We start from the raw sequence: 27,647 nt of genomic DNA, 5'->3' as shown, positions 1-27,647 counted from the left end.
TCAATGAAGAGAAAATGATCTTCTGTTTACCACAAGCTTCATCATGATATCTTCAAGAACGTATTAATATGAGGCAGCAGTAGCGCTGCTAGGATCCCAAGATGCAGCTGTCAAGTAACATCTGCCAAAAATGGACTTGCTTCATTACCTTCAAACATCTCCATTGCTCATTAGGTCTCACCAGATGGGGATTCAATATTTTGAAGTCAGTCATCCTGTATGAAGTATTTTGTTCATGACACTGATGAACAATTATCTGCTCATACAGTTGGGACTTTTATGCTGTTTATTTCAACTGAGTGCCATTACAGGGCACAATTTCAACATTCAATGTAAGAATAGTTGAAATACAGAAGGTCAGGTTGTCAGACTACATAAATGAGATTGAAAGTTTTCCATAATAGTTTGATGCTAATTTTCCTATAGCAGAATCTATTATTATACTCTTACCAGGTTTTGCTACATGCTTTAAAATTTATTTTAGTATTTCAAGTACTGAAAAACTAATAGTAATTCAAAAATATTGTTCAAACCCATTCAGTGCAAGATAAACTGCTGTTCATAATTGTTGTATTTCTTTTGGCTGATAAATGTTTAATGGTTTGTTGGGAAACTAATTGTCAGTTTAACCAGGAGAGTGGCAATAATAACTCAGTTAAATATTTGCATTGTCACCTGCAGAAGCAGCTGTAAACATGATTCATTGTAAATCCTGCATGTGCTCTATTGATACCAATATATGGCAATCCCCTTGGTACAAATTCCAAATCCCATTGGAATGTTTATTTTCATTTTCTGTTTTTCCCAGTCCTTAAAAACAAAATATAACAAAATGTCTTCTGGATCATGTGAGGTATTGCAATGGTGACTTTACGTAGTATCAGAATTTGAATGCAAGATGGTAAATTACTAATATTGAGGTAGTAAATGTGATTAAAAACCTGAATGATAACTTAAGACTTCTTTCTTTTTCTTTTTTTCTCCTTCACACCATTCAATTAAAAGGTTGCAAAGGAAAATCTGACAGAGGTGTGTGTGTGTACAAACACGTGAATGTACATTTCCACATACATATATGCAGCCTCACTGGTAAATCATAGTGGAAGTTATTCAAAACAAAACACTCAAGTCTGTTAAAATAATTCCCTTTAAAATTAGTAATAATCATTTTCCTGATCAGACGCTCTCTTTGCTGAATTCTCGGTGAACTACATTCTTGTTGACTCCAGCAGGAAAACGCATCTAACAAGTCTTCACCCTGAGGTGTCTGAGTCACCATTGGTAGCAGGAGGCAAACTTTTTCACAGTAAACATAGATATGACACAGTTGTCAACTTTATTTTGGGAAATATACTGTACCTAATTAACTGCAGCAGCACATTGACATTTTTAAAGTCCTTACTTGGCCTTTGTAAAAAGAAGTGGAGGAGGAGGCTGTGCCAAAACCTTCTTGCTCTTTTATTGCATGATTGAGCAGTGGTGTCATTCAACAGCAGAGGACTTTATGTGCTCATCTCTGCTCTTTTTCAGGAGCTTTTCAATTGGCTGCATAGGAAAAAGTAGGATAAATCTTCTTCTCTCTCATTATGATGTGAATTGAAGCCAATTTATGAAAAATGGAATTGAATGACATCACCTTCTTCCTTGAAGAACCTACATTAAAAATGTTGCTTTGCAATTCTAATCTGAGCACATGCTAAATGGAAGCTGATTCCTTCTCTGTTTTTTTTTTTCTTTCAAACTTTACTGAACAAACCCTGCTGTTTTTGCTTTTGAATAACAGGTTTTGAGGCCCAAAGAGGAAAAACAGAATCACTTTTTGAGATCTTGGAATTAAATAGGTCCTTGTATGTTTCAAATAAATAAGTAAAATACTTCTTTGTTTTCTTAAGAAATAAATAAAAATCTTATTTTCCTTAAGGGGCTTAAAAGTGAACCCAGGTTTTAAATTTAAAGCTTCTGGGTACCACAGAATATTTAGAGAGTAATCTGTTCAGCAGAACTTTCCCACTACAACCAGCACATTTGTGTATGATTGGTTATAGATATGACCATGTAGTTGCAAACGTTTAGAAACAGTTAAAAAAAAATAAAATACTTAGATCCAAGTCTAAATCATTGGATCGTGAAACGTGATTAAAATTCTTCTCTGTTTCAAGCTTTAAGGTAGCTCAAGATATTCCATACCTTTCTTGAAGTTTCAAAGCAAATGTACTTCTTGGTATATAAATTAAAAATAAAAATGATTGGTTGTCATGTATACTGGCTGAGACAGATTTACTTCTTTTGCACTGGAGGTAAAAAGCAGAAGCAGTGGTAGAAAATCAGTGTAATTCAAAAGCACAGAAAAAGCATGCTGAAATTGGGAAGAATGGAATGACGATGGTGCAATCATCTGGTAGAGATGGCTATGAAAATTAAATTATGGTATTGACAGTGGTTGATGGGATAGATGGCAAGTTTTGCATTACCTTGGAGCTGCGAAAAGACCCATGTTGGACAACTCCTAGTGGAACACAATTGTTATTTGCTGAAAATTCCCTCCCTCATCTTTTCAAACACTAAACAAGGACTGTGCATAATTGTCAAGTGCAGTTGGCATGTGTGCTAACAGATGAGCTTTTCTGCGTTTTGTTATCAAAGTGCAGGAAATGCATCTTTCAATGTACTTTGGTGTATTATTCATAGTAGATGATAACCTTGTAGCATGTCCAAAGCAGCAGAGTGACAACTCTTCAGTGTTGGTGAATTCTAGAGAATCAGTGCTCTGCAGATTAGACACTGCCTCAGGAGGACAGGACTTAACTCCACTTCTAGTACCACTTACAGCTATGCTACTTTACAGATGGCAGTACATTTTCCATTTATGGCAGTAGAAGTCTGCCATAACAAGCTGACTTCCACAAGCATGAAGAACATCTCTGTTTCCAGGTAAGTAGTGTTGTAGTGTATCAGTAAGGTCCATTATTCTGGTTTCTTCTCTAGCATTCTTTATTTTTCCATATACTGAAGGATGAGATGCTGCTGGAAATGCACCAGTGGAAGCCTAACTGCAAGACTGATGCCAAAGGGGTTAAATCCAACATTTAACACACAAATCCAAGTGTTAGTGAAAGTGTGTGGGTCTCAGTGGACTCTTGTGCGTGATTATGTACTCCCTCACATTTTCTAACAAAGCTTAGTGTGTGTGCTCAGCAGTAAAAGGATAGTTTCTAAACAGGAATGGAAAACCTGAACAATCCAGAATCTTTTGACTTGGGTCTATGAATTTTAAATGCTCACTCCCTTCAGAAATTATTTAAAATATATTCAATGCATTTGTGCACATTTGAAAACTGACCCTCATGTATAGCAAAGATATCTTGCACAGAAGTTGAACATCAATATTTCAGTGTTTAATTTACTTTGCTGAGGAGCCTCATCTAAAATACAATATCAATTTTGTAGCTCTCAGCTGCCATTTCCCTCAAGTTAGATAAAAGGTTGCTGAGCACTGTAAATTTAAAGCACGGTCTCTTTGCGGAAGTGAAACAGGAAAGTTGTTTTTGTTTTCCACCTGCCTCTGCATGCCAGAAGTCATTTAGAGCACTTTAAAATTTTGTTAAACTTTTAGTTAAATGTTTTTAATCAATTTTTTATTATGAGATGAAGTACATTTTAGTTAAATTGCAGGCTGTGAGATCTGGCAGTTTTACTAGCAATTCATGACACTTGCCTTTACTTCTCCCAGGGCCGAACTGTTTCATATATAATTTACTGTGACAAAACAGTGGCTCTACTTATTGTCCATAAATATCAGCCCATTAGCAATGTGTCTGAGGCGTAGCTTTTTAATGGCTGCATAATGTTCTTGGACATGGAGTTAAAGGAACAGTAAACAACTTTTTGGTTACAAAAGCAGTGTAGCAGAAGTGTTTTTCCATAAAATCAGTTTACTATAGTTATATGGATATTTCATGACAACTCGTACCTATGTGCATACAACCATGAATCATTTTTACCTCAGTCATATTAATATTTTTGAAAGCTTTAGGCTCATCTCATGATGGGCAGGACTTGGCTCTGTACATTCACTGCATAATGAAGAGTAAAATGTTGCCCCTATAGTGAACCTCTTTATGAAACTATAAAGTGCCAGCAGAGATGTGAATTTAGACAGATTTTGATAAATACAGATGGTTTCCTTCTCATGCATAAAGTATGGTAAAAAAAAGACCTGCAGCATATGAGTAGGAGGCAGATAAATATGTAGTATTCAAGAAAAATACATAGCTTATAAAAATAAACCTGTGGCTTTCTGCCATGTCTTAATTTTAGAGCTGCAAGGTTAAGAACAGTAAAATGAATACAGTTGGAAGTCAGGTGTGCTGAAGAGATCACTCCAGCTGGGGTAGCAGTTAAAAGGAGGAAAAAATGGGTTTTCTTGCCTTTAAAAATTATTAGATGTACTCAAAAGAAAAATAAGTGGGGAAGAAAAAGAATAAATTTCGTTTATCTCAAGCAAAAGTTGCATCAGAAAAAATGTTCATAAACACTGTGTTTCTCTATGAAATGCCAAATTTGAACTAATCACAAATGTTGAACCTAGGCTATATACCCAGATCACTACATGAATCATTAACTCAAATATGAAAGCAATATACTTAATCTGAGTTGTGTTTATGTAAAAATCATGTATTTCCTGTATAAGAACAATCCTATTAAAAAAAAAAAAAAAGGAACTGAAAAGGATAAACAATGGGGTAAACAATAGCAAATATTTTGGGTATCTAGTATCTCTATACTTATTAATTTATTGTACCTCTTTGTCCTAGAAACCAGCCCAAGTCTCTGAAGTTTAATTTCAGTGTTTTTGAAAACTACTTTCTCTAGTCTAGACCATGTATAGTAGACACTCATCTTAACTTTCATTTCCTTAGAATTACAGTCACAGGATGGCTGAGGTTGCCAAGTCCCTTACGGTCCATTGGGCCCACCCCCTGCTCCAGCAGGGACACCAGAGCAGGGGCCCAGGCCCACGTCCAGGCGCTGCTGAAGGTCTCTGAGGAGCAGACCCCACACACAGCCCCTGGGCAGCCTGTGCCAGTGCTCCGTCACCTGCACAGCTCAGAAGTGCTCCTCAGAGGAAACTTCCTGTGCTCCAGTTTGTGCCCATTGCCTCTTGTTCGGTGGTGCACAGTGCCAGGAGAGAGCCTGCCTCTGCCTTCATTGAGCTATCCCTTCAGGTATCTATACACATTAATGAGATCCCTTTTAGCCTCCTCCAGGCTGAACAGATCCAGCTCTCACAGCCTCTCCTCATAGTAGAGATACTCCAAAATATTTCTCTGTTTATTATCATTTTTCTCAGACTTCTATTCAAACTTATTTTTCCCAGTATTTTCTCATAGGTCATATTTCCTAGATCACAGCCTACGTAACTTTTTGATCATTTTCATGCTTTTATTTTCCACTTGACTTTCACTCTTTTCACACTCTCTTCTTCACACTTTTTATTAGCTAAGGAGTTAGCTGGTATAGAGTGAAGAATTAACTCTATCTTACATAAAATATTCCAGTTAAGAAATCGTTACATTTTTTTTTTTATTTCAATGAAGTAAAAACAGGAAGACAATTTTTTTTTTCCACTTTTTTTTTTGTCTTCATCTACTTTCATCTGTTGTGAAGTATATTTGACTCTAGTAAGGTGCTATGGTTTAGCTCTGGTGGGCAGCTCAGCACTACATAGCCACTCACTCACTCCTGCACAGCAGGATGGGGGAGAATCAAAATGAGAAAACACATAGATAGAGAGAAAGACAGTTTGTGAGGTAAAGCAAAAGCTGCATGTACATGAGAAGCAAAACAAGGTATTACACAAACACAGAATTGCAGGGGTTGGAAGGGACCTCAGGAGATCATAGAGTCCACCCCTCTGCTAAAGCAGGTACCCTGCAATAGGTCACGCAGGTAGGTGTCCAGACAGGTCTTGAATATCTCCATGGAAGAAGACTCCACGACTTCTCTGGGCAGCCTGTTCCATTGCTCTGTCACTGTAAAGAACTCCTCTGTTAAGAAGTTCTTCTGCAGGTTTATATGGAACTTTCTGTGTTTAAGTTTTAGGCCATTGCTCTTTGTTCTATTGCTACGCGCCACTGAGAACAGCCTGGCTGCATCCATTTGCCTCCCACCTCCCTTCAGATATTTTTAAATATTATCAGATCCACCCTCAGTCTTCTTTTGCCTAGGCTGAACAGACCCAGGTTACTCAGCCTTTCCTCACAGTGGAGATGTTCCAGGCCCTTTATCCTCTTTGCAGCCCTCTGCTGGACTCTCTCCAGGAGATCCCTGTCTTTTTTGAACAGAGGAGCCTAGAACTGAACACAGTATTCCAGGTGTGCCCTCAACAAGGCAGAGTAGAGGGGGAGGATCACCTCCCTTGACCTGCTGGCCACACTCTTTTTAATACACTCCAGGATACCATTGGCCTTCTTGGCCACAAGGGCACATGGCTGGCTCACAGCCAACCTGCCATCCTCCAGTACACCCAGGTCCTTCTCTGCAGAGCTCAAATTTCTTCATTACTCACAAGGGAGATCCCTCTGGCCAGACTAGGTCAGCTGTCCTGGCTGTGTCCCCTCCCAGCTCCTTGTGTACCACCAGTTTCTCACTGGCAGGGCAGTGCGAGAAGCTGAAAACCCCTTGGTTCTGTGCAAGCACTTCTCTGAAACAACTGAAATATTGATGTATTATCAACACTGTTTTGATAACAAATCCAAAGTGTAGCACCATATGAGTATCTATGAAGAAAAAACAAGTGTCTGGGCCAGGTAGATGATGAGAGTATAAATAGAAACACTATCACAGTTTTGTGAAAGAGGTGGCTACTGAAGGTCATCTGTGCAACTTTCTACCCTACGTAAGAGATTTAGCCCTTAAGCAAAATAAAAATAAGCTCTAAAGCATTAAAATACCAGTTAAAATGCATTAACCAAACAGCTAACTGTAAAAGAAATTAAATTGCACTGAAAAATATTTCCAAATTCCTTATTTTTTTACAGTATTTTTTTTTCTGAAAATATATGTCAGTTAATGAAGATGTGAGGAGTGCAAGGTACATTTACAGTGGTCATTATTCTAGTTTAGTACATCTATTGCTCCATTCTCAAGATTTTGAATCATTGTGTAATTACAGTATTTCAGAGGAAGTCATGCCTCAGTGAACCTAATGGAACTAAAAGCTACCACTTACAGTGTTAATGCTATTTAAGTTTAACACCATTAACACTTAATAAGTGAATTTAATATTTTGGTCAGTTTGAAAACTATGCTAATAATGTATTATGTTTTCCCAAGACCATGTGCATAATTTTGTTTATGCTAAGGACAACATGGCATTCAGAGTAGATGCTTTAATCTCTAGTGGCTCCTTTATTTTTCCTTGTAACGTTATCCATATTTCAGTTGATCGTGACGTATTTTAAAAGACCATATAGTGCTTTCTGATCTCTGCTGGATCACAAAGTAAACCCTGGGGTAGTCTGTTCCAGCAGAAACATGAATCAAAGCAACTTGTCTGAACTGATTCATCAGGGTTGGCAGCCTTCCACAATACCAACTTTTCTACAGTTCAGGTAGGGTAACTTTTCGTTTATCATGTGCTTATTGCATATAGAGATATTTTAGGAGTAAAGTATCTCTGAGGATGAAAATGAAGATGGTGCAAATAAAGTTTTACAGCGCATATTAATTCTTGACAGAGTCACTCTAAATCACTTGCCATAAGAAAATAGTTGCTTCACAGTATTTGGCAGTGTTTTAACTCGATCTTGCTTTCTTTATATTACTTTGTTAACTACATCTTGCATGAAATTCCTTTTCTGTTCTTATTTTGTTGGAGAAGTTTTAAGTAATTAAATAACACACAAGTATGTATTTTCAGCAAGCATGTATTTTCAGAACCTGAAAAAACAATTAATTTTCTAATTATCGCTAAACTGAGGAATTGTCTAGGGAAGATATTAGATGGTATTACTGGAGCTGTATAGGAAAGAGACTTATTGTTTCTTGGAAGTGGTGCTGGTGAAGGTCTAGTCTTTGCTATCAGTCTGTCAGACATGTCTTTTGTTGAATCCTTTCCCAAGGTTGGGATGAATTAGGGTGAAAACATTGTCTGGCAAGATGGGTCCATGCAATCTAATACCTGCCACTCATAAACTCAGAATAATGGCATGCTGTGTAGTGAGCTAGCTAATTTATGCTGCATAGATCTTCCATAAATAGAGATGAATCGCTTCTCTAATGAGACATACAAGAATCCCTCTGATGTGCTTTGAATCTTTAAAAAAAACTTTTAATTAAGATTTTACTCATAGACTGTGTAAGTTTTAACAAAAGAAAAATCACATGTTGAGTATATAGATATTGGTGCAGATGTTACCTGGACAGGCTGGACAAGTGGACCCATGAGAACCTAATGAGGTTCAATGCAGGGTGCTGCACTTGGGCCAGGGCAATCCCAGGTATTTATACAACCTGGGGGAAGAAGTCCTCAAAAGCAGCCCTGCGGAGAGGGACTTGGGGGTCCTGGTGGACAAGAAGCTGGACATGAGCCAGCAGTGTGCGCTGGTGGCCCGCAGGGCCAACAGTGTTCTGGGCTGCATTAAAAGAGGAGTGGTCAGCAGGGAGAGGGAGGTCCCCCTCTGCTCGGCTCTTGTGAGGCCCCATCTGGAGTACTGTGTCCAGGCCTGGGGCCCCCAGCACAAGAAAGACGCAGAACTCTTGGAGCAAGTCCAGAGGAGGGCTACCAAGATGATCAGAGGGCTGCAGCACCTCTCCTATGAGGAAAGGTTGAGGGAACTGGGCTTGTTTAGCTTGGAGAAGAGAAGGCTCTGGGGAGACCTCATTGCAGCCTTCCAGTATTGAAGGGAGCATATAAACAGGAGGGAGATCAATTTTTTGTGAGGGTAGATAGCGATAGGACAAGGGGGAATTGTTTTAAGCTGAGACAGGGGAGATGTAGGTTAGATATTAGAAGGAAGTTTTTCACACAGAGGGTGGTGACGCACTAGAACAGGTTGCCCAAAGAGGTTGTGGATGCCCTGTCCCTGGAGGCATTCAAGGCCAGACTGGACGTGGCTCTGGGCAGCCTGGTCTAGTGGTTGGCGACCCTGCACTTAGCAGGGGGGTTGAGACTCGATGATCTTTGAGGTTCTTTTCAACCCAGGCCATTCTATGATTCTATGATTCTATGTTATCTCATATGAAATGAAACTTATTTTTATCTTTAAAATAAAAAATTAGACTAAATATTTACATTTTGTTATGTTGTTAACATTTTGACACCTAATTTTCCTGCTTGATCTCTCTGAAGTAATGTTAAAATCAGGTGCATATTTCATACCAGTAATCAAAAGCAGATAGTGCTTAGGACAAGCAGTGTCCTTTTAACTGAAGGTCTTGTTGAATTTTGTTAACTGTGGCTAAGGCTATGTTGGTTCAGTATAGTATAGTGTAATTTTATAAGTGTGTTATATACCTTTCTTGTACGCTGTAAACTTTGCCTCGCCTAATACTAAAATCCTAATAAAACAATGAAGTTTTGGGTTTTAAGAAAATACTTTAGATAAGAAAACACACAGCCAAAACACAGCAGGACAACCAAAGCAAAATTAAAAATGGAGAGGGGCAATATGCCTAATAGGTAATTTTAACATGTTCAGAATAGCATCCAATCTATCAAAATCCATTCAAACAATTTTATATCTCTCTAGGGGTGTAAGTCTCTATGAAGATTATTAACTAGCTTTTAGTAGAAATTAGAGCTGTTGCAAAGTGGTTAATTAATATTTAATTTGTATTTACTTATTTATAGAAAAGCTGTTTAAAAAAATAAAGCCATTGAGTTTTCTGGCTAGAGAAGTGAATAAGGTTGTTTCAGCTATCTGTTACAGAGTACTAATTGGATTAGACACTTGTAATTGTCATAAAAACCTGTTCAAATTTATTATTTATCACAATTGTCTTCATTAATTATTTCTACTTACGGAGTATTGTGTATTGCTTTGCTTACAGTGCATAACCAGAGCAGCCAAGAACTGCCCTTCACAGTTCATCGCTTAAGACCTTTCTCGATGTGTAGCATTTTTGCAGTAATTATAAACGTAATGCCTTTAGAAGTTGCAGTCAGAGATGTTATTGAGATACTGAGGAAATGCTTCATGGGTCATGAAGCCTCACCTGACCTCCAAACACTGCCTTGGGATGGTGCAGGTCTGCAGTGTGACTTTGGTCTGATCTGTGGTGGGAACAACTAGGATGCTCAATATGGCACTCGAAATGGTTAGGCTTGCAAATCACATGCTGGCTGCGTGAGGAAGATCACATTTTCAGTGGATGTCTATAACAAGCTTTATAACAGAAGAGGGGCAATGTTAGGGCATAGTACTGCTAGGAACCTCTCAGAATGTTCCTAGGCAGTGTTTAGTACCTGAGTGTCCAGGTTCTTGCCTGCACTGGGAAAGAACACTCCCAGGAGTTGTTCCTGTGAGAACAGCCTGCTGTAAATCATTAATCTCTTTATCTGAAAAATAAAATAAAAAATAATTAGAAACAGAAGATGTCAAAATAATAGTTAGGAATTCACTCAAATACTCTTGCTTTTCAACTTCCTAGTGAAACTGTAAACATTTTTAGTGAAAGTAGACTCTGCAACAATAGCAAAAAAAAAAAAAAAAAAAAAAAAAAACAAAAAAAAAAAAAAAAAAAAAAAAAAACCAATACTGAAAAAACAACAAAAGACAATCAAACAAATCAACCAACCAATTTTTGTTTCCATTAGGGGAAAAAAAATCTAGTTTTGTGATAAAAGCATTAAAAGTATTTAATGTTTCACTAAATAATTGCACACACACTTTATTTTTTTTGCTCTCACCATATTTCCTTTTCACATGCTTATTTGCAACAGACAGTGAAGTGTGCACTTCTTTTTTCTGTATGGGAATGCTTTGTTCCGACATATGAGTAATTTCTCTATCCTATTTTATGTTTTATTGATCCCTGCCTTCATTGTACTTTACCTTCTCTAACCTTGTTGCTGCTCCTGAGGTCCTAAACGTGTCAGTCTAGACTCCAAAGGCTCATTATTCTTCCATGTTATAAACCCATCTAGAATTTAGCTGTAGCCACTATTTAACTTTATGTGAGTGCTTTCAGTTCAGGAATACAAGCATGAAAAGTAAATTATACTTTCCAAAATTGTGGAAGGCCACAAATGGCTCAGTGTAGATGCTTAGAATAAACTAAACCAACAACTGGAAAAAATGTCTGGTACAAGCACAAATGACATCTCCAGTGCAGTTTACAACTAGCAAACAGAATAAAACATAAATTAAATTAGTTGATTTCCAACTATGCCTTCAAATATAATATAATTGAAGAGTGTGTGTTTGTGTGTGTGTGTATGTAATTCAGTCAAAGAAATACAGGAAAAGAAGTGCATCAAATGCAGAGCAGAGGTCTGGTACTGAAATCGTGCCTCTGTCAAAGCCAGAAGGAATCTTACCTTTGATTTTTAACCAGGCCACTACTTCACTGCATTTCTTCAGTCTTCCTTCAACACTTCTAAGAATCTAACAACAAATATATAGCATGAAAAGCAAAATTCAGTGTTAGGCATGGGCTTGATGCTGACAGTATATGAATCAGGGCTGTTTCTCTTACAATCTTATAGTGCTGCCTTGATGGGAAGAACCTTTCTACTGCCAAAACCAATGCAATGTGCAGAAAATATGAATCTCTTTTAAAACATTTTTCTTGTCTTCCACTAACTTTGAGAAATCACGTAGGTTGGTAGAGAGCATTAACGAGATTATGTATTGTATCTACGTCTCCTAGGAGAGCTAATAGCTTGCCTCTCTGTGTTGAGGTTAGAGAAGGCTTTGCTGCAACTATAAATTAATAGAAGCAGTATGTTTCCTTCCACCTCCTTTTTAGTTAGATCAGGTGGGTTAGGGTACCAAAGATACCAAATTTGGGCCAAAATTACATGAGCTGACTTTTGGTGGCAAGCAATTCCTATTTTCATGAGATCTCCTGAAAGATATGAGCACAAGTATCCGCTACCTAGAATCACTAGGTGGTGATTGTGACCCTTGTACTTTGTGCTGTGATTCAGGTCAGTTCCCCAGCTTTGAAGCCTTGTGTTGTCCACCTTGCTGTAGTAATATAAAATGTAACAAGCAAGAAAAAAGTCTTCCTAAACATTTTACTTGCTACAGCTAGTGTGTCAGAAATTAGATTGTGCCCTCCTGTCCTGCTGTGTCCCATTTAGATCAGTACTGCTGGATGAGAAGGCCGTGCTCAGTAGTGTTGCAGTGATCCTGCTGCCTGAGCCCACAGACTTAGGGAACGGAATGATGAAAAATATCATTAAATGTGTAGAAGTGTGTTTCTGTCTAGAAGCTGAGTGAGAAGCTGTCCTGGTGTGCGCTGGAAGGTTTTCTCCTCGTTTGAGTCTCTGTGAGAGCACTTGCTACTCTACAAGAAATAGAACACTTTTAAGGATGAATATTTCCACAAAGTTGATTTGTGTTACATATCCCTCGGGCATTTTCTTAATTCCTTGTTGTTGTTACTTTGATATTTACAACCTCAGCTCCTCTGCCTCAAAACTAATTATTTTGCTTGTTGTTCATGATGAATACTTCTAGCCTTATACTAAAACTGTGCATAACAGTAACTCAGCATCCTGACGCTCAAAAGCTGAACTGAAAAATCAATGCTTTCGTTAATTACACAAATATGTGCCATTAAATATCTTTATTACCACACTTTCCTGTGCATTCTTAATTAGGCGTATAGCCTTAATGTTCTAACAACACTAAACATGATCGCTTTTCTGAAAAAAAAAAAACATATTTTGTTATAAAATTATATGAAAATGGCAATTAAGCATTGCAGAATTGAGATTTCTCCAAATTTGAAAATCTAAGTTAATATTTTAAATATTGATCTCACATTGAATGCTGTCCTCCATAATATATTCCTGATGGATCTATTCTTTCTGCTAGGAATTGTACTGGAAAGACAATCACCTAGTTTCCAGAATACTTGAAATACTAATATTTATTCAGAGGTGTTCCATATGATTCTGCTTTTGAATTAGAGACTAATGACTTTGTGATTTTCTCAAAGAATATTTGTGATATTATCCTATAATTGTTTCAAATTTATCCTAAAAATAACATCTTTTTTTGTTCTTTTTTTAAATATTTGTGTATTTTTAACAATCTGTTTCATATGTACCTAAAACAGAATAAAACTGGGAAGTGCACACAATCCACAGGTCCTTTAGTGGCCTGGCTCCAGTAATGGCGAAATCTGTCAAGATCCTAAAATATTAGCATGAATAGTCATACTAAATACCATTTAAAAAATTTCTTATAAAATATAAACTGCAAAGTATAGCTATCAGATCTTTTCTATCTGTTAAATATTTTAAAGACAGACTGTTTACATCACGTTAGAGCAGACCAACTGCATGTCTCATTTGATGTAAGTACTTTGTTTTCAGCATATAGTGGTGTCATATCTATTGCTTTGAAAAATTGATGCTTGTTTTTACATAATTCATAGTATCATGTCTGCTGAGATGAGTGAAAAATGTTTAATATATTCATGGTGCTACTTCTGTAACATTTTCAAGGTCAGACATTTAGTTGATGCTTGATTCTAATTCTACCAATGTCAGTATGTTCATTTTTAAAAAGGGAAATGACAAAGAATATTTTTTTAAGTAACTTTTCATGTCTGGAATGTATACAGAAAACGTGCTGAAGGCCTTACACCACCTGATTTATGTTGACTTATCTACATGATGAGAATTCATAATCTGTATCTTATCTTGGGGAAGTGGCATAATTAGTGAGAATTTTCAAAGCTATGACCAAAAAACACAAAATCTTGCGAAGAATAATACTGTATACAAGTTTGCTTTTGTGTTGGCTGCTGTCTGTCTCTGGGGTAAGGAAATGTGAGGAGGCAGGTTTTGTGTATTTTCAACTGCCCCACAACTTTTGGAAGTTGGTTTATGAAGCCTCTACTCTGCGATCAGACTGCTGTCCTCAGATAAATGAAGGATATCTAGGATAACAGCAATCCCCCATACTTATGGGTCACTGTTTTTTCTTAATTGTCCTCACTGGTCCTCCCACTCCTTAGTATGCATGGATGGGATACCCCATCCCCCATGCTATGAAACAGCTGGTCAGGAGGAGCTGAGAAATGTCCACCTTCAGCCAGGTGCTCTTTTTAATCTCTTTTCTTTGCCATCGATGTAACAAGCGTAGGGCTGGGAAATGTTGAAAGCTCATGGAATTCAACTAACTTTCAAGTGCAGAAGAGGGTAAAACTGTATGGGAATTTGATTAAGCTGATGCACGACACCTTCTGAAATGGTTATAGAACCTTATTTGTGGAGACTGTTATGCAAACAGGGGTGGAATTCCTCAGCTGTAAGAAAATACCCTAGATCTATTCTAATAAAAGTTGCAAATCTTAAAAAAGTCACCTTGCACACCAGCTCTGCAGTTAGAAATAATAGAAGTAAGCCTGCAAAGTGAACAAGGTCAAACTCTGAAGCCTTGAATAAAGTGAAGAAGCAAGTAGAAAAAGCAAGATTGGCCCGATTTGGTGAGAGTGTTTATTATGGGCAGAAAATATCCACAGTGACTTACATGGAAATACAAATAAAAAAATGTATCTTTTGGCATATTTTTTCTCTCTTATATCCTTGGTTAAACTTCAGTGTACTTGGGAAAAGTTTTCCAAATGTACTTTTTTGTTAGCTTAACCCTTGTTTCAACACAAACTTGGTTTCCCCCCACAGAGTTGGGAATAAAATTAAAGCAGTAACTCATTCTGTTTATTCAAGTTTGTTGAAATAGGACAATGCCATAAAGGTGAGCTGCACTGCCAGTGTTGGACAGATGGTTTGTCTCCTGGGAGGTATGTGTCCCTAAGCCATAAAGGAGAGCCTGAAAACTTAAATGAAGTTAACTTTCTTTTAAAAAAAGAAAAAACAAAAAACCCTGCATTTTTTTTCTTGCCGCAAGCTTTGGAGTTCTACCTCCACATGGAAAAAAAATTATATATGGGTATAGATATGTTTGCTTTGCAGTGACTTAAACCATATCTTTTATGCACTGTTATCTCTAAGAACCTAGTGAAAGAAAACTTAAGGTAGATCATAAGAAATACGGATCAAATAAAACTGAAATAGTCTGGTCCCCACCCTCCTGTCTTCAGGTAATACTGACCCTAACTAAACTATTCCAAACAAACGTATGACAAATGTTTTTATTTTAAAAACATCCAGTGATGAATTTTCATCTGTTAATTAACTTTCACTCTGTTTTTTTAGATTTTTTTGTTGATTAAAATCTCGCTAAAAATGCTTCTGTCAGAAATTATACCTGTTACTTATTGATGTACTCATAGCAGAAGTGCAACTTAATTTTCTTGTTTTGGTCCTCTGTTTATGAAAGTTAGCATAGTGTCTCCTTTCAGCCTAGACACTTGAAATGCCTGCTCATGGACTGTGTTCTTGAAATCTGACTCTTCTTTTTGAGATCTTTCTTTACACCCTTATTAAGAGCTATGCCCTAACACGCAGAGGTACTCCAGGTAGGTTAATCCTAGCAATCATACATAGAAGACCCTTTTCCAATGTGATGTTTTACAATAGGAGAACAGTAAGTAAGATCTTTCCTGACTGCACTCTTTAAACTAGTCTTCTTACAAATAATTATTTAGTGTATGTTTCAGCAGTCAGAATGGTCCAGGAACAATTCCTGTGGGAGTGAAGTGGGCATTAAGCCACTCACTTTTGGATGCTAAGGCAGCTCATAAGCATAGATCCAAGATGCTCCAGACCATTTTGTCGAAGTGTTTGGGAATGTTTCCAGGATCACTTAATTTACAACTGCGAATGTTCTGACGGCCATTGAAGAAGTGCTTTTGTTAGTAAAAACATATATTCTTTTTTTCACTGAAGTTTTCTTGTTTCTTATCAGAGAGTTTTGTGGTGAAAAACCACTTGACAGATTACTTACTGGGGAAAAAAAAAGCATAGATAAACACTTTTTAAATGTCTGATACCCTAAAACATGTATTCAGTTGTGTTCACTTTACTGGGGATTCATGTTTTCTTTATTTTAATATTGCAGTGGAAAAAAAAAGAAAGGTTTTCTAACACTTTTTTTTTTCTTTCATGGGAGGGGAAGGAGAGTCAGGGAGAGACATTTCACATCCTAGAATGGCCAAAGTGGGAGGAGAAATTGGAGCACAGGCCTCTATTTCCAAGGTCAGTGTCCAGATTAAAGAGTAATTTGGAATCTGATGAGTATCTGATTTTCAAAATTCGAGGGCCAAAAGTATTTTGAGTTAGCTTACATGTTTCAAATATTTAAGGGAGATGTTTTAGTATTTTCATTTTTAAATTCATGCAGAAGTTTAGAGGAAAAAGAAATTCTTGTCTCCTCCCTGTCTTTAAATGTTTCTATTACTGAAGATGAGAGATGTGAGAAGATAAAAATTTACACTCAAAACATTAAACACATTTGTTCTTTGGATGAATAGCCATAGCTTCAACTCAGAGTGGCTCAATTTTACTTTGGATATGTATTTTGATGGATTGTGTCTCCTGATTTGCATTTAAACTCTATAACTTGGTAGAACTCCAATTTTGAATTTTGATGATTAATTAACACAAGACTGGAATCCTTTGTGCAAAGAAACAAGAGACAATTGTCACCACTTCTTGAAGAGAACAGTTATGATATTTGAGGTTATTATTAAAGTTCAGTTCCAAGACTTTCTAAGTTTTTTTTTTCCTAAAGAGTACCTTGTATCTGTATGTAGAATCTAAGAGTTTTGAACTTGAAAGGCCTGACAGATCACAAACACACAGAAAGAATACAGAGCTAATTTATTTTCAAAATGATTATTTTAAAGTGGCTTCAGGAGTTTGAGGATTTGGCTAATGTTTTTTTTTTTTTAATGGCTGAGATAAGGAATATGAAAAATAAAGACTGTGATGAATAACATAACCAAATATTCTTTAAAAATGAAAAGCATACAATGAATATATCATTGTGCTTCTTCAGTAAGTGATGACAGGACAGTTATTACGTTATTCTTCACTGTGTGCTCTGTCCGGATATGAGGTAAAGGTTGAAAGCATTCAGCCATCAAATTTGATAATGAAATCTAGTCCTCAGGGAACTGTTACTCAAGAAACTGAAGCAGAAGTGATTTTATTAGAGTGTGTGTGAGAGTGAATGAGAAATGATGCAACATGTAAAGCAGTACATAGTAGTGAGATTTTCTGGTCTTCATGAATCACATTGCTCTGATCAGATCTGCTGTAATGCATTTTCCCTACTTTATTGGAAGAAAACACAGCTTTTGAAATGAAGGGTTGCCTTGTCTGTGGAATATGAAATAGTACGAGTCTCAGTGGTGCCCATCTAGTCTAGGGAGACTGGAGACTGAACTAGTTACTGTGGTTTGGTGTCTATCAGCTCATGTACTGCTGGATACTGCTCAGTCCTGGAAGGCACTTCAAGGATGATAACTGTTTATTTATTTATTTATTACAGAATATTTCTAGCATGCACTGCTCCATATTCTCTTCCATAAATGTCAAATGAACATGCCTATCACTAATCTGTGGGCTGTTACGAAATGGGTCTCTACAGCTAGCATAGTTCCTGTTGTATAAGTGGGTTGTAAACACAAGGCAAACGTAGTTGGTACTCTGAGGTGTCCCAGGAATTGAATGACTGATTGTTCTGTGCAGTGACTGTCTTTGTCTCTGCTTTTAAAGATTTGTCCTGATGGAAAGTATGAAATAGCATGTGTGTGAATTCAGACCAAGAAATAAAAATTAAGAATTAATAATCTAGATATCCGTATGTTCTGGTATAGTTCTACCAATGTTCAGATTCTGTTTGGCTCTTTACTTTTGACAATTAATTTCTCTTGCTTTGTGCCACTGCTACTTGTGATCATAGTTGTCAAAGTAACAGAGCAGTTATAAAGACACCAGCACTTTTCTGATCTCCTTGGTTAACAGACAGCTTATGAGTATTTTCTTTCTCTGCCTTTGTTAGCTTAGTTTCTGATGTTTTTGTGCTTCCAGCAGTTCTAAGCTAAAGGCCTGCCTCACTGTTACTTCTTGGAGAAGAAAGTTCCAGAGCAGATGCAATCCCTACACTCACAGCCTCTGTTTGGAGAGTCTACTCTGCCTGAGATGAAAAGTTAATATAATGATGGGAACTGTTAGGTCATGGCTTGAACTGGTGATTGAGCACCTGGTGAAGGGCTGTGGCTGGCCCACGGAGCACAGGCAAATTGTTTGCACCTATGCTCCCCAGGGGACCAGAAGGGGTGGGCCCAGGGTGGAGCCACACTGGCCTCATATAAGGGCCAGCCAGTAAAGGGAGAGCATCTCTTGGATTTAGGCTGCTCTTTCTGAGTGAGTTCTGCATGGGCAGAGAGCTCCTTCACTGGTTCAGGGAGTTCAGCTATTCTTTATGTAAATGACTATTGGCCTATCTGTGAATATTTTACCTGGTATTGTTAAGAACCTGTTGGAAGGAATTTTTGCTTCATTGTGAGCTGATATGCTCAGGGAGAGGGGAAAATTGTCATCTTGTTCATTCCTAGTCATTCAAGAATCTATATATTCTTCTGGTTATATATAGAGTAAGTTGTATTTGAGGTCTTCAGAGAGTAAAAGGCAATAGCTGTTTTCTATTCCTTGCACGCAGAGTGCTTTCACTTTCATATTTTTTCTACATACCAGTTCAGAATGTTTTGACCAATTTGAAGTCCTTTTTTATGACGTGTAATCAAGAGGTGAGTTTATGAGAATGGTTTGAGTTTGTTGTTCTGTTATTAAGTTGTGATTGGCAAGCTTGCACAGGTGAGACTTTGCTCTTTCAGCTGTGTTTGAACGGTGTTTAGAGTAACTTTCCAGGTAGTCTCTTACCTTGCTAATTGCTGAACACTTCAGAAGAGTTGGTCTATGCTGTAAGTCACAGTCTTCAGTGAAAACAAACAAGATGTAGTAAATATTGAGCTACCATACGTCAGCTCAATAAAGTAAATGCCTGTTTGCATTCTGTTCTTATGTGTGGCATAGGAGACAATGAAAAATAAAAATTCCAGAACTTCCTGATGCTACCTGGTGCATCTCATACTGAGATATTTAATTCTTACCTTGATAAGAAGTAAGTTAGATGAGTAATGTGTGGTAATTAGTTCTTTGTTGTAGTACTTCTGTTGTGTATCTATTTTTTAGTTATACCTCTTTATCTGAACTGTTAATACACAAATACCAACCTGAACCATTTGTCTTGACCTAAAGCTTATTTAGCTGATAAGGAAAAATTTGAGATTCTTTTTTAGATAAATAATATACTTCATCTTTTCACATCAGTCAAATATGCATGATGATGATTAATGCTACTAAGAAGTGTTTATTTGGTCTGCCTGGCTTCTTGTGTCACATAATTCCAAACTGCATGGAGAAAAGACTACGTACTATATATATTTCAGCAGTATACAATTCAAGGTATAAATAAAAAAACAGGTAGTAGTTCATGTGTTTGTATGAGCTTACTTGTATAAAATAAGATGCACAGATAAGAGTGAGCACCAGTTATGATAACTGAGAATAATTCATCAATTTTCTATTATTGCAAAGTATCCCTCAAATATTAATGTAATTTCCTAGCATCTTTGGGAAATGAGTCAACAATAACATTAGTATTCTTGTTGAAATAAATAGAACATGTGTTTCATGAGACAATGTGGAATTCTTCTAAGTACAAATGTTGAACTATAGCATGTCCAATCTGGTCTCAGAGTCTAGTTGGATTGAACCTATGATTTTTCTGAGATAAGTTAGTGTAATTTACTTTAGATGGTTTCTGTGGAACAGTACTACCAATGAGAGCCTTAATTCATTGACTCTCTAGGTAATTACTATTGTTATTAAAATACCTAATAGGTAATCTCTTAGTACAGTAATGTGGCTGTATAGTGTGAAGAATTAACAGAGTCTTTTGAGGAGAGTCACCACATGTATAGCTTCAGTTGTCTCACCACAGCATTGTTTGCAGCCAGGTCCATTCTGCATGGAGTGCTCTCCCAGCAGTCCAGGGGCAGGTCCCAGAGGTGATGGCATCATCTGGAACTGGCTGCCTTCCTGGAATCTTGCCTGGGTCTTCTCCTGCACTACTCCTGGGGAGGCTGTAGCACAGTAATTCTGTTTAAGGGATGGGATGAATTTTGCCTGGAGATAATAAACATGTGCTTGATCATATCTTAGTTTCCCTTTACGCTCATGCTGCAAAATCATTCCTCTCAGGGAAGTCACTGACTGAGAGGACTCAGGGTTTTCCCTATACAGTGGAAGCAGGGACTGGGGGCTCTACTAGCTTCTCCTGCTATTTACTGCATTAGACACTTGCAGTATTTTATCCCTTGATATTCTACAGATAGCTAGCTCAGACGAAGTAGCTTTTGTTTAAAATTTATAGCATTGATATCTGACAAGAAATGGGCACTTCAGTTCCTTTCCTTCCTTCTTGATTGCTGCAGGAAATTTACTATTTCTCTTCCCCATCAGGCAGCACAGAGAGAGAGTGCAATTCCCACTACTGCAGATATCCACATTAATCTCTCATTCATGCATATCTCCATGCACCACTGATAAATTACATAAAGATACAGTGTAATTTCATAACAGTTTATTATATATCATATGAAATTTTTCTAACGGCTGTAAGATGGAAAGTAGCTAAGAAGCATATCCAGATCCTAATCTCATCTTTACTAGACATAAAAGTTGTTTGACGTATTGGCTCTCTTTCTGATTTAGAATTGGAAATGAAGAGGCCTTTCCTTTGTCATCTGCTCATATAAGGAGTGCGAGTTATTGTGTTAAGCTGGAATAGCAGTGGAACTGTTCAAGGACCTTAAATGACTACCAAAATAATTATTGTCAGTCAGGTAAAAATACACTTTGTGCAGCTTCAAAAATATAAAGAAGCTGCTCAACTTTTAAAATTCTGCTATGTCTTTAATTCCTTTCCTTTGTAACTGGGTAAAAAAAAGAAAAGAAACAGTTACAATAGGTGCTGTAGTTTTTATTCTTTTAACAGAAGGATGAGATTATTTCAACTTTTGTATTAAAAAACCCTCACACATTAAATGAATTGCATTAAAGTGACATATTAATAACTTGGAGCTAGCAATTTCATTTCCCAGTGCCTACTTTGAGTCCTCATGGTCTAATACATCTTAACTTCAAAGCAGTTTCTTCAGGATACAGGAATGGAGCTTGAGTGTGATTTCAACAATAACGATTGCTTCTGACTTTGATAATTACTTATACATGCAAGGACAGTTCTGTCTGTCTCTCTCTCTCTTTTTTTTTTTTTTTAATCCCCTCCTGCCCCTCCACTTTTTTTTTTGAAGCTTTATAGTTGAGCAGATTGCATGGACTGATCCTATGGGTGGTGACGTGTGAAAATAAACTCTGTTACAACATTACATTTGATCAAAATACTTCTGTTTCTCAAAGTAACATGCAGGATAAAGGATGAATATAAATTCTGTTCCAAGTGATAACAATTTTATAATAGTGTTAAACTCATAATCTTGTAAAGAAAGGGGCTAACGTGTTTATGAGCAGGTCTTGTTAGGGTATTCCTCTTACCTGAAATAGGTGTGGCTCTTATTCAGCACACACCTTATCTCTTCTGTATAACTTTGCAGTTACAGCCTGTTTTATTAGGTTTGATTGCTGCTGTAGTGAACACTGTGTTGTCTTTGCTTAGGGTACCAGTTGCTTTAGTGAGCGATGCAGCAGCAACTGGATTAAGATCGCAGGGAAATGCTCGCTGCTACTGCAAGGCAAAGAAATGATGTGTGGGTGCCAGAGAGCATAGGATCCATGGCAGGTGTGTGAAATCTATTCTCTAGAAGAGAGAAGTGAATGACTGTTCCCAGGGTCTGTGTAGTTGCTTCCTAGGCCAGCCTATGAGAATTCCTAATACCTTTAAAACAAATTCCTGCACCTTTCAGGTAATAATTCAGGAAGTTCCTCTGTTCCCTTGAGAGTACTCACAACTTATTGAAATCCAGCATTTTTAATTATTATTATTCATGCTTCACTGCAAGCACTGGATGTAAGTAAATGTATAGTATTTGGCAAAACTGATTATTTACTTCTTCAATAACAAGCTCTTTCCACTCTATAGCTAGGCAAATTTTTTCATCTCAGGTTTTTTTAACAGGAATTTATCGAATTATTCAGTATCTGAACTATAAGAGCAAAAGGATTTTTATAGGCTAAGCAGAACCAGCAACACCACTATGTAACACAAAAAGATTTCTGTTGACCATGGTGTTTTTCACTAAGCTGCAACATCGCTGCCCTGTCAATTCATACTGAAGTAATTTTATAGCACTCACTCTTACATCTTATAGCATTATAATAATTACTTTAACTAGGGCATTGTGTAGCTCTGGGAATTGATGATGAGAGATGCATTGTATGTTTTAGATTATGTCAAGAACAAGAATACTTTATAGGTTAAGTGAGATGATTTGCAAGTTTGCAACATCAGTTTCCTGTAGGTAATATCTGTATCTCAAGAGTTGACCTAGTTTTTTTTTTTTCCTCCAGGATTGTGGAGGACTGACTGAGAAAGCTGGAGGACATGCAGCCTTAAACCTGAATTAACATTACATTCTCTACTTCAAAGTGAAGAAAAGGGAATTTGTAATTGGTGATATTGCTGAATCTACCTATAATTGGGTGAAATTTGTATACTGGCCTTACGCTTTTCTTCACAACTATTGATTCACCCTTGAAAACTAGATTGAGACCATAGACCACAGAAAATCCCATTCCAAGTAAATGATGTGGATTTCCATCATTAATTTTCATGTCAGAAAACTTCATCCATTTGTTGTATTGATTTGCTAATGAGAACAATTCTGTATTCTCCAGTGAACGTTACCTGTTTTGTACATTGGCAAAGCTCATGACCCTGAGTAATCTGGAGATGATAGCTATTCTCAACAGGATTTTTTATAATTCATTACAAGTTTGTGCGAAAGATCCTTTTTTCTGAAGAATTGCTGTTTTCTGAGCTTTGCCTTCTAATAATTAAAAAGTGAAGCTGAAAGAAAATATGGAATAACTTACAGATCATCAGTTTTGCAATTAGAAAAATACAGCTTCTTTGACAAGCTGTATTTGTCAACAAGACAAAGCACATCCAAAAATGCATTTTATGCAGAGAAAGAAGCTCTTGTCTTTTCTTCCTGTCACCTGTGGGAAAACATTCTGTAGTAGTCTTTGACATCCTTTAAAATTAAGTTGTTGCCTTAGCTGAAATGCCTGTATAAGAAGAAAAGAGATCTTTTAGGTAGTGAGTTATGAGCTTTCTTTTGTTACAGAGAGGATTGTGCAAAATCTGGCAAATGTTGAGATTTGTGTAAGTTGTTTTTTGAAGAAAATACATGTTTTAAACCAACACAGTAAACCTCTTTTTGACTGCATTTGACCTTTCTGTAAAGCAATTGCTATAATGTTAACAGCATTCAGGGAATAGTAAAGATTATCAGCGGGGGGCTTTTCTGATTTCACTGATGGCTTGTTATTGTTTCTCAGTGCCTGAAGAAGAAAGGACACTACAGTTTGTCATGTTTCCATTTCCGGATCTTCAAGTGAAGAGAAATGCACTCAAAGCTTTGATTTCATGATATCCAGGAAAAATGGAAAACTCATTGTGACCTTACTTATTCTTTATGACTTCAGCTTACAAAATAATAAAGTTCTATCTCTGTCTTGCTTGGAACATTTTAAGCCACTTCTTATGCATGGTCTAGACAGCACCTGTTTTCAAGCAGCACTCTTGCATGCGGAGAATATGTGTTTACTACTTGATCTGCTCAGGTGCTCTGCATTTTACCTCCTCTCTCCTTTCTACAGCTAAAGAATATACTTGGGAATAAGTATGTTGCTTACAAGCCACAGGGTGTGCACTGTATTCTTGGTGGAATACCTGCCATGCACTTGATCCCTTTGGGATCTCCCTTGGCCCTTATTCTGCTCCACAAAGAGAAGATAATCCACCTTGTAACTGGGTATAGGAAAAAAGCTTGTTTGATAAAATTGTAAAATCCTAAAATACTGCAACTGTCAAAAGTCTCTTTTAGATACAGTATTTTTCTTCCCCATAATTTTCATATTTTTGTGGACCTGACAATGCTGTCATACAATTCCCTTTTCATCTAAGGAAGCACTCTTTTGCTGTGTGGGTGACAGAGCACTGGCACAGGTTACCTGGATCTCCATCATGGATTTCCTTCTTGGAAATGTTCAAAAGACGGATGTGAAATCCAGACATGGGCCTGCACACCCTGCTCTAGCTGTCCCTGCTTGAGTAGGGGCTTGGACCAGATGGATTCAGAGGTCCCTTCCAGCCTCAACCAGTCTTTATCTCCTCCTGGAAGCAGGTATGCGTTCCCTTGCTTTTTCACATGAGGACAGCCAAAGGAAGAACAATTGCTCTAAATACCTGAAAAAATAAAGCTTATCCATACATCATTTTTGAGGAGATCTCTCAGACTGTATTGGAATAAGTCACTACTGCATAGTAATGATATTTTTATACTGCCTGGAGGTACTTTATCCGGTCCTCTCTTCCATGAAGCATCTCTGATGTAAAGAATTTAAAGAATAGAACTGAAAAGATATTATTTCTCTAAGGAATTTTGAGGACCCTTTATCATGGCTGACCTTCCTGGGATGGGACAGCAGTGTTTGCTATTGCATTTGCATCCTTGAAGGTTCAATGTATTTTAATTGTACTCTAGTAAACATATTTCTAAATAAATATTTAAATATATGTCTAAAAAACTGCAGAGTGTAATAGCATTTCCTTCAGGAGGTGCTTGAGATTAAAAAGCTAGGAGAAAGTGGTAATAGGAGGAGGTCAAGATACTGCAGAAATGATGAGATGTGTCAGAGCAGTCTTCTAAAATAATGGGAAGAGAATTGTTCTTGGCCCCTGTGAATACTGTGGGAAAAAGTGTTGGAATTTTAGTAAGATTCAGGACCTACTTCTTAAATTCATCTTGAATCCATTTTTAATCATGAACGCTTAAAAAAGCTTAAGAGGGTTCAAGTTCTACAGTATTTTACTTGCTCCTGCATTAAGGTTTGTTGAGTAAAGAGCCATCTCTCTCATCTGGCACAGTACTTCGGCAATTAGTCAAGGCTGAAGTGGCCTTAACACCAGAAAGGAGACACTTTTCCTTAATGTTAACTTCACATGCTGTCACTACGATGTCTTGTGACCTTCTAGCTGTGTTATTATCCTATATGCATAACTTTTTTTTCCTCTCACTTTTATTCATGCAGTTTTCCATCTTTATCGGTAACTATTTCAAAAAGTTCTGGATTCCAGATCATGGTTTTTGCTATCCTAATCTTTTTTTTTCCCAAATATATTCAAAACTCAAACTTGTAAATGGCTAAGAATACTCCTTTGTGCCTCTATGTATTGTTTTCTAAATTAGCTACTTGATAGAAATTTTACCATCTGTGATGTTCTTATTCCTTCAAATTTATGGAAGCTGATGATTTATTGTTGGCTTCTGACTCTAGCATAGCAGGAGCACTTTGAGTTTCTCTTCCTACTGGACAAAGGAGGGTGCTTTCAGCTGAAAGAGAACCTATATGTGCCAATTATTGGAAATGCTGGCAGCATGATCATAATACTTATACCAAAATTCTCTGTTTATCTGCTAGTTTGAGGCAGGAAAAGCCGTTCCTTTTTCCTTTCGAGCAAACAAGCAAAATTTTTTCTCCTTTTTTTCAAGTTTAATCTAAAGAGAAAAGAAAAATACTTGAAGCCAGGTGTTGCTGGAAACTTTAGTTTGATTATAAAAATAAGTCCAGAGTTATTATGTAGCATGGAAAGAAGGGAGGTGGGCATCCTTTATAGGGCTGTCTAAAGAGTTATTTTACTCAATTTTTAAGCATTTTTTTTCCATTGATAGTAACCTTCAAAGGAAGAAAAACTTGTGAGAGATGCAAGAACTATGTTACCTGTCTGACTTCTAGAGTGAAGGAAGCCCCTTCCGATGTAATGCTAGCCTTTGATCAGCAAGTTGTTTATACATGGTGAGAATGATTTCTTCTGCCACCTGCACTTGAATCTTTCAGAGGCCAATTTATTTTATACATGCAGATTTATTTATTCATTTATTTATTTGAAAGAAGTTGCATGATATTACTGAAACTATCATCTGGCTTCTTGCTGACAAACTGAGTGTGGCCCTGTTGTTTATGAAGACTTCATGCAATAACAGTGAGGCTAGAACTAAGGAATATTTACTTCTCACATTGGACATCACTCCTTTCGAAAAACTTCATCTCAAATTAATGACATGGTCTGGTGAGTTGATCTTGCACCACTGATACTTCATTAGGTATTTGGATGTATTGTCATCAGCTAGAAGAAGACAAACTGTATAACACCTGAATGAGTCTTTTAATCCATTCAATATGGAGAGCAGTAAAATTTTTGGTGTTTGCATGAATAAACATATATACATGTATGGCTAAAGTACATACGTATTTAGATCATTAAACCAGCACACATCAGTTTCCTTATGGTAGATGATTTATTTGCAGAAATGGTTGAATTTTATTTAACTTAAATTTCCTCAAAAAAAAAAAGACCAAACAGGCTTCATTCTTAAAAAAAAATAAAAAAAAATTTAAGGTATCATCTTATGGTTATATTACTTTCTCAGTCTCTGCATACCCTCTTAATTTTTCAGCATCAAGATACAAAAGCAGAAAAAGGACAGAAAGAATAATAAACACATTAGTTCATTCCAGATTATTTTCCCCTAAGAAATAACAGGTAAGCTTTGGTTGCTTTTAAAATGACTATTATTTAAACAAGTATTTCTAGGTAGTAAGCAAAATGAGAAGTTTTTGTAGAAAGCTTTTAATTTCCTACCAAAAGATTTTTTTTTCTTGCTCAGGTTTGAAAATTGCCAAACATAGGAATGAACCTAAGAATCACCTTGATTGTAGTAAATGCTTCCTTGCATATGGGCCATACATCCTCTCTGCTGGAGCAGCCTCATTCTGTCTACAAAAAATTGCTTGTACTGAAAACTGATTATTTGGTGCAGTGATATCAACAGGATTAGTAGTTCACCAGGTTTGCTTTTATCAAATTGAACAATGGTTTTGCATGTGAAGTACTTTAGGAAATCAATGCTCTCTCTTTCTAACTTCTATTGATTCATATATAGAGTAAGCATCAAGTATCTGATATACTGTCCTGTTAGGTCATAGAATCACAGAATCGTTTGAGTTGGAAGGGACTTTTATAAGTCATCTAGTCCAACTCCCCTGCAGTGAACAGGGACATCTACAGCTAGATCAGGTTGCTCAGAGCCTGGTCCAGACTGGTCTTGAAAGTCTCAGGGACAGAGCATGAACCACAGCTCTGGGAAACCTGTTCCAGTGCCTCACTACCATTACTGTAAAAAAAAAA

The 27,647-nt window shown here is 37.0% G+C and overlaps 1 long non-coding RNA gene across 5 annotated transcripts; it reads left to right on the top strand.

Annotated features, from left to right (window-relative positions):
* On the top strand, positions 18,302-24,673 carry LOC110395050. 5 transcript variants are annotated; one of them, XR_002436125.1, is made up of 5 exons: positions 18,302-18,747; positions 18,848-18,900; positions 20,930-21,060; positions 21,891-22,013; positions 22,742-24,667. It is a non-coding gene; the product is annotated as an uncharacterized LOC110395050 (long non-coding RNA). The 5 variants fall into 5 exon arrangements; XR_002436124.1 differs by having other exon boundaries at positions 18,308-18,900; positions 22,742-24,666; XR_002436123.1 differs by lacking the exon at positions 20,930-21,060 and having other exon boundaries at positions 18,331-18,747; positions 22,742-24,663.

Source organism: Numida meleagris, chromosome 2, assembly GCF_002078875.1.
Source record: "Numida meleagris isolate 19003 breed g44 Domestic line chromosome 2, NumMel1.0, whole genome shotgun sequence".
NCBI lineage: Eukaryota > Metazoa > Chordata > Aves > Galliformes > Numididae > Numida > Numida meleagris.
This window is presented reverse-complemented; position numbering and strand designations above follow the sequence as displayed.